Source organism: Pteropus medius, unplaced genomic scaffold, assembly GCF_902729225.1.
Source record: "Pteropus medius unplaced genomic scaffold, Ma_sr-lr_union100, whole genome shotgun sequence".
NCBI classification, from domain to species: Eukaryota; Metazoa; Chordata; class Mammalia; order Chiroptera; family Pteropodidae; genus Pteropus; species Pteropus medius.
The window spans coordinates 4,520-17,973 of NW_024352407.1; the positions used below are offsets into that span (position 1 = coordinate 4,520).

A 13,454-nucleotide genomic window follows, 5' to 3' on the forward strand; every position below is an offset into this window, starting at 1 on the left:
CTTGAGTCCCCAGGCCTGCGCAAGCTGATGAAATATATTGTGGAGAAGTCCACCTTCCCTGCTTGAAGGCTCTGCTGTCCGCGTGAGCCTGGTCTTCTGAGTAACAGCGATAGGTGGCTTCTCTCGTCTTTGCACTTAGAAGTGTACTGGGATAGACACCTTGGGTTGGGGCCACCATGAGCCACTGAATCGGTAACTTCTCCCTCCATATCAGCCTATAGATGGTGGTGGAATACCAGGGCATCTTTGATCACTGCAAAATTTTGGGGCACGCCATGTCACTTTGCCTTTTTCCCCCTAACCTCACCCTGGATCCCACCATCAAATGATGACTGCTCACTGTGTCACATCCTGCTCTATTCTCTGAAATGGGATTGTGGGCAGCCATGACCATGCTGTTCTCTTCCCTACAGCAGGTGTGGGGCCCTCAGTGACCTCCGTGCTTCCCAGTGGCATAACCTCGGAGCTAGAGTCGCTATCATTGTCCTCGCTGCTTCTCCAGAGCATGAGAAGGACAGAGGGAGGGAGACACTGAGCTAAGAGAGGTTCGTTGGCACATCTCAATTACCAGGGTAAGAAGGGCAAGATTTCTCCCACCTCTGGATTCAGGGCCAGCACTTCCCCCGAACTCCCCTCCCTACTCTGGGACACTTCCTGGAGACAGAGAGGAATTCCAGCGTTTGGAAACCCAACTCCTACAGCTCACAAGTTGAAGGTATAGAGAAAGCAAGAGAGGCCTGGCTGAGCCAGTTCCTGGGGTGGGATCTTATAGTTTTGCTCATCTTGCCATGTCTTGGATGCTTTTGTTTTTCTCATAATGATGGTATTATGGAAACAAAGTGCAATGAGAGAATGGGGTGAAGGTAGGTATGCCATACTGAGGTCAACCTTCCTCCAGGGCCCCATCCCTTTTGGAAGCCAAAGCAAATATTTTGTAAGAGCGGACCCTGATTCTTTCCCTTCTCCCTTCAGGGCACAGACAGAGGCCACCAGGTCTCATGAGAAAAAGCATATATTTTGGGAAACAAATAATTGTGGTAGGAACAAACCATTAGTACATGGAGGATGTACCAACATGAAAAAAAAAGTTTCTCTTTTGACGGTATATATTTTTTCTTGCATAAAATTCCTACCAGGAAAGGCATGAGAAGCACACTCTTGTTGGCCAAGAGAGACATATTTTTGAGGGGAACACTACACTGGACAGTAGTGGAGATGGACTGAGGGTCTTTTCTTCATCAACTAATGCTAGTAGGGTCTAGCTGGGGACCCCAGCTCCCTGGGTGTAAAAATCCACTTGCTGTCCCTGTCTCTGTTCCATCTGCTCTTATTAGGATTGTTATGTCTATTGGGAGTGAATTGGTAATCTTCGGTCATATTTTTCATCATCTTTCTCTGCTCTTTGTAGGAGAGAGCCCTCAGGTAGCAGAGATGTGGACCTACTGGAGCCTGGAGTTCTCCTTTGCAGCAATTCACCTCTGAGGGACAGAGTCCATGGTGAAGTGCCATTTTCTCCTCTAAGATCTGTCCAACAGCTGTCACCAGTACCTGAGCTTCAGTAGCTTACCTGCTCACAATTGATTTGCTTTTGACTGGTTCGGATCTCTGGTCAGTGGCTGATGCAGGCTGGCCTTTTTGCGGGTCATTTTTCAGTCCTTTGTCTTTCCTGGGGAACATCCACTGCAGAAATTACTTTATTCAAATTTTGAGGAAACTTGCTGGAAGAGGATGTTCCTTCTGGATGAGCTGGAAGGAATTTCTTCTTAACGAAACTTCTGATTTCTTATCCCGGGCAGAATCTATCTCACTGAGTTGTGAGGTCTTCATTTCTGCCAGCCTTTCTTTTTGCTCTCCTGCGTTGGGACTCCAATTGTTTTCCTTCACACATTTGGGGACAAAACATCTTGCTCCCGCTCTTAGATTGGCATTGCAACCTCAGGTACTCCTGTTGGGTGCTCCCTCCACTCGATATGAAGTCATATAGCATCTTAAAAGCTGACATGTCCCCACCGGAAATACTCTTGGAACTGAACAGAGATCCTCGAGTAGCCAAGACGTGTGCAACAAGGAACCCATCAGAGTGACAGACTTGAAGAAGTGTGTCCGTGGCACAATCTTGAAGGAGCACACCAGTTTCACAGTCTTGAAGGAGCGCAGCTGTGGCACAGCTTTTAGAGTGGTTCTCTGACTGTACCAACCGCTGAAACTCAAGCTCACTAAGCTGTGAACCAAGGAATGGCTTTGCTGGATCTCGAGGACCCATGTGTGTAGGTGATGAGCGTTTTTTACTAGACTCTGCAGACTGTGATCGCCTCAGAGTGACACAGGGCTCTAAGGTACCTCCCTAGGTAGGGGCCTCATTGGCCCTCACTTGCTTCCTGGCTTCTTTGGGTCTTGAAGATTGGAACACTAAATTGAGCTCCAAATTAGTGTCTTGTGATGTCTGGCCTCCACTCTCCTTCCTTGGCTCATTCTTGGCCAACAATGAACTTGAATTTGACTCCAGGCTGTCTTTCTCCATGTCCATGGTAATCTCAATATATCACATTCTGCCCACAGAGGGGCATGTGAGTGACTGAGAAGACAGCCTGCCCATCTGTCCAATTAGAGGGCTTTCTGAGGACCCATGGTCATCACCAGGTGGTCTCTCTACCAGATCCTTCTGGATTTCCTCACACGCAGGGGAGCGGGCAAGGAGAGGACTCACCACTGTGGGCACTGACCCTTCTGTTATCACATTGTCTCTCACAAGGGGCTGAAGACCAGGAACCAAATCATCTGTTATCACCCTGTCTCCTGGAAAGAGCTGAGGACTGGTAACTGACTCTTCTGTTATCAACTTTTCTCCAGAATGGAAATGAGGAGGTTTCCCCCCAAACTTGGTGAACTTAGCTTTAGAGTGTGCCCCAGATGCAGAGGTGGCTGAGGGGTTAAAGAAAGACCATCGAAGAGGCGAGGGTTGAGCCTTTTTCAACTTAAAGAATTTTACAGGCTTGAGAACCTTGAGGGGAAGGCCCCATCTGTGCCTCACCCAAAACCTTTTAATATGTGCTTCTAGCAACTGTCGAGCTTGTGGACGGCGGCTGAAAACCTCATGGGAGGTGTTCATGTGGGATTCCCAACTTTTAGAAGATGCTGGATTTCTGGCTTCCGTGTGCACATTTGACTCTCTAGGAAGGTCTAGGGCATGATTAGCAGCAATCCTTGAATGATGAACATCCATGGGGATCCGACCCTCACTGATCTGCCCTGACGTTCTGACGGAATGGACTCTCAAGACGTTTTCTGGATACTTCTTTTCTGGGCCCATTGTCGAGGTCTTCACCAAATCTCTTTTTGAATCTTCATAGCTCTCTTCCAGAACCTTCACTGGGCAGCTCGTTGAGCCCCTGTGTACGTCTTTTATGATCTTCCTCGCGTTATGCCCCACATCCTTGCCCAGGTCCATCCTTGGTGGGATCATTGCTGGATGCCTATATCCTATTTTTTCTGCATCCTGGCTGCTGTTTCCTGTAAATGCAGAGGTCTGAAATGTCCCCCGCATGCCCTGTGCCTGATGTGCCTGTGGGAATTCTCCGTCAAGCTGTGGAAGTTCCAGAGATAATTGCATCCAGTGGGGCAGGCCAGCCACGTGTCTATGCTGCACGAACCTTTTCTGAAGGTGTTGTTCCAATTGCTCCAGAATCTCAGGGTTGATCACATCCTCAAAAGCAAGGGAGACTGGCCTGGGAGTATGGGAAGCCCCATTTTCCTGGGGAAAGTTGGGATTGACTTTGCTAGAAACCACTTGAGGTTTTTTCACCAGAAAGGGGAAAGATCTTTCCCCTTCTTGTTGCTTCTTCCAAAAGTGAGGTTCCAGGTCTTGATATGAAATTGAGATAAAAGATCGTGCCTTATCCTGGGTTGTAGGGCAAGATACCCCAGAGGTCCTTGTTTGGGGTGGAGAAAAAGGTGGTAGATGGGTCTGGGTCTGGATCTGAGCCAGAGGTGGAGGCTGGAATGGTGGCATGGCTGGAGTCAAGAGTTTGGGTTGGGTCACAGGGTGGGGCAAGGGCTGGGCCAGGGTAAGATGTGAAGTTACTTTGTGCCGAATTTGCAATGGTAAGGCATGAGGGTGTTCATTGAATATGACAGAAGGAAACTCTGGTGGGGTTTCTCTGACAGTAGCCACCAGAGACTCACTATGCAGAAAGGGGAGACCCCAGAAGAGCTGGCTGCATTTCTGCTGTAAATTGGTCTCAAATGTTTCAGGATGTAGGTGCTTCTCAGGACCAAGCAGCTTCTCTGGTTTGCCTTTCATTCCCCAGAGGGCGTCCTGCTCATCACCCAGTGACTTGATCATATTTCTCAAAGAATCCAAGTGGTAGTCTGACCCTTCTTTTTTTTCTTTTTCATTCCAAATCTTCAGTTCTACTCTCCCAGAGATCGGCTTCCGGACATCAGGGTTGAAAAATGAGAGAGTACTAGTCTCTATCTGTTTGTCTGTGGGGTGCCCCCTGGATGAGTCCTCTGGTAGGTGATGGGACACTTGCTCTTGCTGAGACTTAAAGTGTGTTGAAGTAGAGAGGCTGTGGGCTTTGGAATCCATCTGCCACCGAGACAGAGTCGAAATGGAACAGCTTGAGTGGTCAAGGCCTGACATGGCTGGAATAGGCGAAGCTGACCAAGGCATGTGTGGAGACCAGCTCACTGAGTCACACTTGGGAAGAATCAGAGTGGAATCTTGGGGTGGGGGTGCAGAGGAGGCTGTCAGAAGTGGAGGGTGGGCCTCTGAATCAGGGAGACATGAAGTGGAAGTAGACAGTGTAAGTGGCTGGGGTAAAAGGCCATCCAGGGGAAGGAAAGGCTCTGGTGGCTGAGAGGCACTCACAGATGAGCACGAATGAAAAGAAAACGAGGAGGTCCTTGGGCTTGGTGACAGGCTAGAGGACAAAGGTAGTGGGTGTTCAGTCAGAGGAGCTGGGGAAGCCAACGGGATCATGACGGGAGCAACAACTTCCACAGGCTCCCCACAGGGCTGCTGGGCTCCCGCAGGATTTGCTTTGCACACCTCACCAGAGAGGTCTTGACATGAGCGCTGACGAAAGCCACCCTCGTTCGGGAGCCTCTCGAGGTGGCTGCAGGAGACGGAAGCACAAGCTGAATCCAAGAGCATAAGGGGCCAGAAGGGCAGGGCGGGTAGGGCAGGCTGGATATTCTGGGGAGGGGTGTGTACCCGGGGCCTGGGATCCTCTCTGGTCCCCATGCTGACTTCAGAATGCTCCTGCTGTCCCTCATCGCGGGGTTGTAGCCACACCGCATTCCCATGCCCCCCTCCCTCTTTAGGACAGTCCAAGGTGGCTGGCATCCTTGAGGGAGGTGGACCCAGGAGGACAGGGGAAGATTTTTTACCTTCGCAAAAGGGAAACCAGGCCCTGAGCCTCTTCTAGTTCTTGCAGGCAATCTCTGCAAGCTAGAAATCAGGAGACTGGGTCATGCGATGAAAGCAGAGCCTGGGGGTCTTACAGGAGACTAAGGCAATCACTTTAGGGGAGACACTTGGAAGGGAGAACTCTGGAGCCCAAGCACCTGAGTCCAAGGACACGCGATTCCTGACAGTGGTGGCAAGGCTCAAGAAGGGTAGAGTGTTATCATTCACAAAGTGCTTCCACATTCATTACCCACCAAGGACCTCGCAACTAGCCCATGGGGAAGGAAAGTCAGGGAGCACATCACAGAGGGATCTGAGTGAAAGTAAACAACTTGATCACAGTTGGACCTGGACGTCTCCCACCTCCCAGTCAGACACTGTTTGTCTAAGACTGCCCAAATGCTCCTGCTAGATGAAACCCATTTCCAGGCCCATGAGGCTTCAAGGCTTTGTTCTGAGCATGGAATCTGGGAAGTATCAGGGTTCTGATCTTCTTTCCAGGAGCCTCCTTGAGGGTTCTGTTTCCTGAGTTTTGGGTGTTGCTAGTGTCTTCAGAGACCTAGAACTGGGCCCTCAGGAACAGAAGAACTGGAGGTGAACCTTTGGGAGCAGGGCTGAGGGGGAGAAGCTCACCTTTCAATATTCTATTTTTCTTCCTGCTCCCGCTCCTCCACTTTGGCTCCACTGGACACTGAGAGACAATAAAAAACGAGGGGTTGGACGTCCTTCTCACTGTCCTCTCTCTAGATGAGCCGCAGATGCTCAGATTTCATGAGTAATATGACTTTCTACTTAACTAATTGGACTCCGCATTTTTCTCCCTTTATTTTTAAAGTGGATATAAATATTTCAGTTTTTTTTTTGATTTGAAAGCATAAAGAAGGATTTTCTATGTGAGACCCGTCAGTGATTTTTTCCATCGCTCTTCCTCTGCTCAAGAAACACAGACATTCTCAAAACTACAGGCCTCTCTGAGCTCCGTCAGGTAGGACTCTGCTTTCCGAGGCAAGAGGCCCAATCCAGCCTCTACTCAGAGACACGCAGGGGCAACACACTGTCCTCAGATCAGCCCCGACAGAGGAGTGGCTCAACACAGACTCCTGCCATGGAAAGGCAGCTGGAGAACCAGTCATGCTCAGGGGCCAGTCCACCTGCAGAGATCCAACTCTTTTTTAGTATCCCGTCTTTGGCCACTGGTCACTGCATTTGGGACTGTGCCTTGGAGCCCTCCACCACACTTGGACTCCCTGTCTGAGATCTTTGGAGAGAAAATCCTCATGCCCAATCTAACCCCTGCTTAGCCTGGCTTGTTCCTACGATGAGGATATTTTATAATTTCCAAGAATTCTCATCTCAGGAGTCTTTCTAGGTGATTCAGAAAGGGAGAAATAAGAATAAGAATAAAGATCATTTCTCTTGGTTCTGGGCCAAGGATTCCTTACCTCCTTGAGATTTCTGTGTTTCCTAAGTGGTGGTGAAGATGGTTTACTCTCGAAGAAAGGAAGTAGCAGGAAGAAGAGCCCCAGTCCACACAGGAGGCCGAAGATGGTATCAGTCACCCATGGAGTTAAACTGGAGCTCAGCCAGGTCACAAGAACGCTATTCAGAGAAGAGAGAAAATGCTCCATCATCTGAATCGCACTGCTGCCCTCAGGCAACTGGGCACTTGGGAGCGGACTAAAACCCCAGGCCCACATCACAGAGCTGCATCTGGTCACAAAGGGCTCTTGAGGGGTCAATGACAAGAGGAGGCTGGTGGCAGCTCCTCGCCCGTCCTCGCAAACACCCAGGCCCACAGATTCCTCTGCCTTTCTCTGAACCGTCCAGTACTACCCTCTCACCCTGATAGAGATATACAATTTTCTCTTCATTCAGCCTGGAGCTCAGATAATAATATGTTTGAGGTCTCTACTTGAGCTCCAACAATTTCACAGCTTTGAGGAATCTGGAGTGGTTCCTGGAATTTTGGTTAATTGCCAAGAATTTTTACTCTCAGGCTGCCCTCTATCTGCAGTACCATCTTTCTCACATATAGTTTTGCCTTGCCTCAGCCCAGACGTACACCTTATTTAGCTTTGTGAATTCTAAAAACATTAAAACTGTTTTAATTAATCTTCACTTTCTTGAGCCAGGGGCACTCAAAATTCAAATGAATAATTCCCCCAAATTTACAAAACTAAATTAGCATAAAACAAATTGAAATTGTTAAAAAGGCAACGTACATTTTTCATGTTTCTAGCATTTTTGCTTTTGAAGTCCATAAAGGGTATACTGCATAAAAAAACTTTTACTATGTTCTTCATACAGACACACACACCCTCCACACATACACGCAATCCTTAAACAAATCAATCCAGCACTTCCAAATCTAAGAATCAAGCATTTCCCTTAGGTCAAGAGACTTTCTTCAGCAATTCTTGTATGTAGAACTCTATGTCTTTATTTATCTGGACAATATTTTGCCTTTATTTTTGAAGAATTGATTTGCTAGACATGAAATCTTTGGTTGACAAGTTTTTCTTTCACTTTGAGTAAGTCATCCCACAGCCGTTCCTCCATTGTTTCTGAGTGAAGTCACTGATCAATAGTATTATAGTCAGCTTATATATGAAGAGCAGATTTTCTCTTGCTATTTTCAAGATTTTTCATTTGTTTTGCCACAGTTTGGCTATGATGTGTCTAGGAGTGGATCTGTTTGTTTTCATTTTACTAGAGGTAAACACTGAATTTGTAGATTGATTTTTCTCATCAAATTTGATAAGTTTTCAGCCATTACAGCTGAAATTTTTTCTTCTGTCTTTTTCTGAGACTCTGCACATATGTTGGTGTGTTTAATGATGCTACCCAGATCTTTTTTCTACAAACTCTTTTCTCTTTGTTTTTCAGCTTGCATAACTTCCATTAGCCTATCATCATACTGACTCTTTCTTCTGGCATCTCAAATGTAATATTGAGCCTCTCTAATTTTTCATCTCAGTCACTGTAGTTTTCAATTCCAGAATCTGTTTAATTCCGTTTTAAGAAAAAAAAATTAGCTTTTTTTTCTATTTGTTAATTTATTTATCATCTTTTATTTATTCTTTCAATATGTTTTTAAAAAATTTTTTGTAGTTCTAGATTTTTAAATATTTTTATGTTTTAACCTTTACACTGCAGTTATAAGTGATTTTCCTGCCACTATTACAACATTGGCATATTCTGAATTTAATAATATACTTACCTATACCAGCGAGTTTCATACTTCAACATGCTTTCCTGTTATCGATTGATGTCTTTTCCTTTTGGCTGAAAGAATTCCCCTTAGTGTTTCTTGTAAGGCTAGTCTAGTGGTGATGAATACCTTCAGCTTTTGCTTGCCTGAAAAATTATTGCCCTTTCAAGTTTGAAGGACAACTTTGCTCAGCACAGAACTGTGGATTGGCAGCATTTTACATTGAGCACTTTTAAAATATCATGCCATTTTCTTCTTGCCTGTGAAGTTTCTGTTGAGAAGTCTGCAGAAAGTTTTATGGAGGTTCTCTTGCATGTTATAAGTTGCTTTGCTCTTGTTTCTTTTAAGATTCATTCTCTCCTTGTTTCCAACTTTGACATTTTAATAGTCACGTGTCTTGGTGTGAATCTCTTTGGGTTTAACTCCTTTGGAACTCTCTGGACTTCCTATCTCTGGAAGTGTGTTTCTTTACCTATATTAGAGAAGATTTCAACCATTATTTCTTTGAGCACCTTTTGTGTTCCTTCCCCTAACCTTATTCTATTCTCCTTCTGGGACTTTTAATACATCAGTTGATCCCCTTGACAGTGTCCCATAGGTTCTTAAGTATATTCACTCTTTTAATTCTATTTACAATTTTTTCTCTGATCAAATGAATTCCTGTCTTTGTTTGCTGGTACATTCTTCCACTTGATTTGATCTACCATCAAACACTTGTCTCGAATTTTTAGTTCAATTATTGTGTTCTTTAGGTCTGTGATTTTTCTTTGGTGCTTTTAAATATTTTCTATGTCTTCATCGAAATTCTCACTTTGTTCCTGCATTATTCTCCTGACCTTGGCGAACATCTTTGTAAGCGTTATTTTAAACTCTATCAGGTATATCAATTATATCAAATTTATTAAATTCTGTTTCTGGAGTTTTATCTAATTCTCTTGTTTGGAACATAATCTTTTGTTTCTTCATTTTCCTTGAGTGTGCATTGCTTTTTCACATTAGGTAAAACAGCCACCTTTCCCAGTCTTGAAAAGTAGCCTCATTTCAGAGATAAACATCATCAATCAGCCTGGCCTGAGTTCTTGATTGTCTCTCAGAACTTTGTGATTATACAAGTCACTTTCTTTGTTCTGGGTGCCTCCCAGTAGTTGAGGGTGTGCACAGACCCATCAGTGTATCAAAGGGGAGGATTGCAGTCAGCACCCAGATGCAGATTGGTTGAAACGTGGACACTCAGCAACAGGGAAAGTGAGTCAGTAGTTTAGGCCCCTTCTAGAGATAAACTGGAGTTGAAAATTTTTGTGTTTCCTCTGTGCTTTTGTAGCCACGAGAGAGGGTTGCTCTTGCACCTATTAAGAATTGCTAATTTTCTTGCTACATTTCTGTGGGATTCATGAAATCAAACCTATTGGCTGTTGGAGAGATGATTCAGGGGTTTATCCCTAGGGTATTAGCCACAAAGGTTAGGAGAGCAGACATGCATTAAAGCTCCTTCTGGAACCATACTAGCAAGGTGGACTGAGCTAGAGCGAGTTAGAGTGGGCTAGAGCAGAGGAAGTGTCCACAGGCTTCTCTGGTTTCTGGAGAACATCTCATTCAGCCCCTAGATCCATGCTCAATTACAAGCCTGACCCTGAGGCAATGGTTTTTAAAATATGCAAAAAGACCGCATCATAGGAAGGCTAAGAAATAGGTGTTTCTGTTTGCTCCCTCTGCTCTGAGCTTTGCAGGATAGCTGCTTAAGAATCATTTGTTTGTTTTTCAGGGACAGTTCTGTGGGATTGGTGAATAAAAGCTTTGATAACTATCAAAAGCAGGAGATTTAGGAATCCATTTTTCAAGCATCAGAACCTAAAATCAGGACATTAGACATGTGACAACTATTTCCAAAATGATACTGGTGATCTGGAGTGGGTTAGAAGGATAAGGTGGAGAAGGCCACCTTTAGTTCATTAATTACACTTAAAATAGCTGCTTTGAAATCTTCATTTTCTCAATACAATACTAAGGGTACTTAAGATAATTGCTATTGACTACGTTCACCCGAGTATGAGTCACCATTTTTGCTTCTTTTCATCTTTTGTAAATTTTTATTGAACACAGACATTTTGAATAAAGTAGCATCTCTGGATTCTTATTTTTCCCTCCCAAGAGTCGTTATTGCAATTAATTTTTGTTGGGGTGATATTGGTTAATAAATTATATAAATTTTAAGTGTACAATGCTATAATATATCATTTGTATATCAATTTGTGTGCTCACCATGCAAAGTCAAGTCTTTTTCTGTCATCGAATATTTGATCTCCTTTACCCTGTTCACCCCCATTGCTTTTCCTTTTTGGTACTCGCAATACTGTTGTCTGTGCCTATAAGTTTTGTTAATTTGAATTATTTTCCTTAGCATGATACTCTCAAGATCTATCCATATTGTTGCAGATCCCAATATTTAATCCTCTTATGACTGAGTGGTATTCTTTTGTGTATATGTACCACACCTTCTTTATGCAGTCAGCCATTGAAGGACACAGTCTGCCTTCATGTCTTGACTATCATGAATAATACTGCAATGAACATGAGGGTATATATATCTTTATAAATAAATGTTTTCATATTTTAGGGGTAGATACCCAGAAAAAGATTCGGTTGTTCTATCATACAGTAGCTCTATTCTTAATTTTTTGAGGCACCTCCATACTATTTTCTATACTGGCTTTACCACTTTACATTCCTCCAGGAGGTTATGAAGGTTTCTTTTTGTCCATATCCTCTCCAACACTTGTTGTTTCTTGTTTAATTGATAATAGCCATTCTAACAGGTGTGAAGTGGTATGTCATTGTGGTTTTAATTTGCACTTCCCTAGTAGGTAGTGAAGTTGAGCATCTTCTCATTTATCTGTTGGCAATTTGTACATTTTTCTTGGGAAAAGTGTCTGTTCAGGTGTCTCCCTATTTTTTAATAGGCATTCTTTATGTATTTTGGATGTTAGCCCTTTATCAGAAGTGTTGTTTTCAAATATGTTTGCCCACTTGGTTGATTGCCTTTTTGTTTTGTGATGGTTTCTTTAACTGTGCAGAAGCTTTTCAGTTTGATGTATTCCAATTCATTTATTTTTGCCTTTATTCCTCTTGTCTTTGGGGTCAAGTTCATAAAATCTTCTTTGAGGTCAAGGTCCGTAAATTTAATACCTATGTTTTCTTCAGCGTATTTTATTTGTTCAGGTCTTTATTTCAGTATTTAGTCTATTTGAATTTTCTTTTGTGTGTGTGTATGGTATCAATTAGCATTCTAGTTTCATTCTTTTACAAGTGGCCTTCTGATTTTTCTACACCATTTATTGAAGAGGCTTTCTTTTTTCCATTGAATTTATCTGACTCCTTTGAAACTTATTTACCCAGCTACATCTGGGTTTATTGTTGGGCTCTCAATTCTGTTCCCTTTGTCTGTGTGTCTGGTTTTCTGCCCATACCAAACTGTTTGATCATTGTAACTTTGTAGTATAATTTGAAGTCAGAGAGTGTGATGCCTCTAGCTTTGTTATTTATTCCTCAAGATTGCTTTGATTATTCAGAGTCTTTTGTAGTTCCACACCAATGTGATTAGTATTCTCTTTAATTGAAATACAACTTTATTCTGATTCTAAATGGAAAGGAATGCAAAGGACAGTAACAAATGAGATTTCACCAGTGAGTATTGGGATGTGAATGTAGCAGTCTTGTATTTGAAACTCAATAAGGAAACAGCTGCTTTCCAAAGCAGCTAAATATGCAGGTCCAAAAAATGAAGGTATATTTAACTGCCATATTCACTCCGAAGCTCAGTCATCTCCTTCGGCATCCCAAAGATTAGGTAAATGTTCTGCTTAGGTATAGAGCAAAGTGGCAAACACCCTGCACCACTGACATCACAGGACAGTTGCCTATAAAACTAGACTTCTGACACTCAGCTCCTGCTTCACTTTCTCAGATGCTGACATCCTCATCTGGCAGAGCAGTTTTCTGACCAACCTCTAGATCATGCTCAAGTGTGTTGCCAAAGCTGGGTCCATGACAGCCTCTGGTGGAGAAAGAGCAGGCATAGCTACAAACTCCAAGTTAGGTTCTCCTGTTAGTTTTCTAGGGAGGCCGAGGAAGGGCTTTTTGAAGGTGTAGTTACTTTTGGCAGAAATGTCAACGTACCGAAGATTCTTCTTTCAGTGGAAGACATTTGATTCTGCGTTAACTTTCTTGTCCTTAGTATCCACTTTGTTGCTACACAACGTGATGGGGATGTTTTCACATATTCATACCAAATCTCTATGCCAGATAGGCACATTCTTGTAAGCAACTCTTGATGTTACATCAAACATTATCATGGCACACTGGGCTTGGATGTAATAGCTATCTCTCAGTCCACCAAACCTCCTGCCCAGCCATGTCTCATGCATTGAAATTAATAGGTCCTCTGTCGTTGTGGAACACCAGGGTGGACCACAACACCCCAGGTAGCTTCATACTTCGTAAATTCACCAGTCAGCAGACATTTCACAAATATAGTTTTTCTAGCCCCACCATCAGTAAACAATACAAGTTTGAACTGAACTTGGGGTTCTCCTTGGGCAGCCATCATGTCGTTAATTCCAGAAGCATCTCTGGGTCTATCTGATTGAGAGCTCCAAATATGATGAATCTTTTTTCTCTTTTTGGAAAATGCCTTTGAGATTTTCAAGGGGATTGCATTAAATCTATATATTGCTTTTAGTAAATGGTCCTTTTAACTATGTTAATTCTTCCAATTCATGAATATGAAATATCTTTTCAGTTCTTTGTTTCCTCTCAATCTCTTTCAACAATGTTTTG

General features: G+C 43.5%; 2 pseudogenes; both read right to left on the bottom strand.

The window, feature by feature from the left end:
- Nucleotides 1–1,443: 1,443 nt before the first annotated feature.
- On the bottom strand, nucleotides 1,444–9,469 carry LOC120589475 (spermatogenesis-associated protein 31A1-like; annotated as a pseudogene).
- Nucleotides 9,470–12,578: 3,109 nt separating this feature from the next.
- LOC120589474 (GTP-binding nuclear protein Ran-like) lies at nucleotides 12,579–13,221 on the bottom strand (annotated as a pseudogene).
- Between the last annotated feature and the right edge of the window lie 233 nt (nucleotides 13,222–13,454).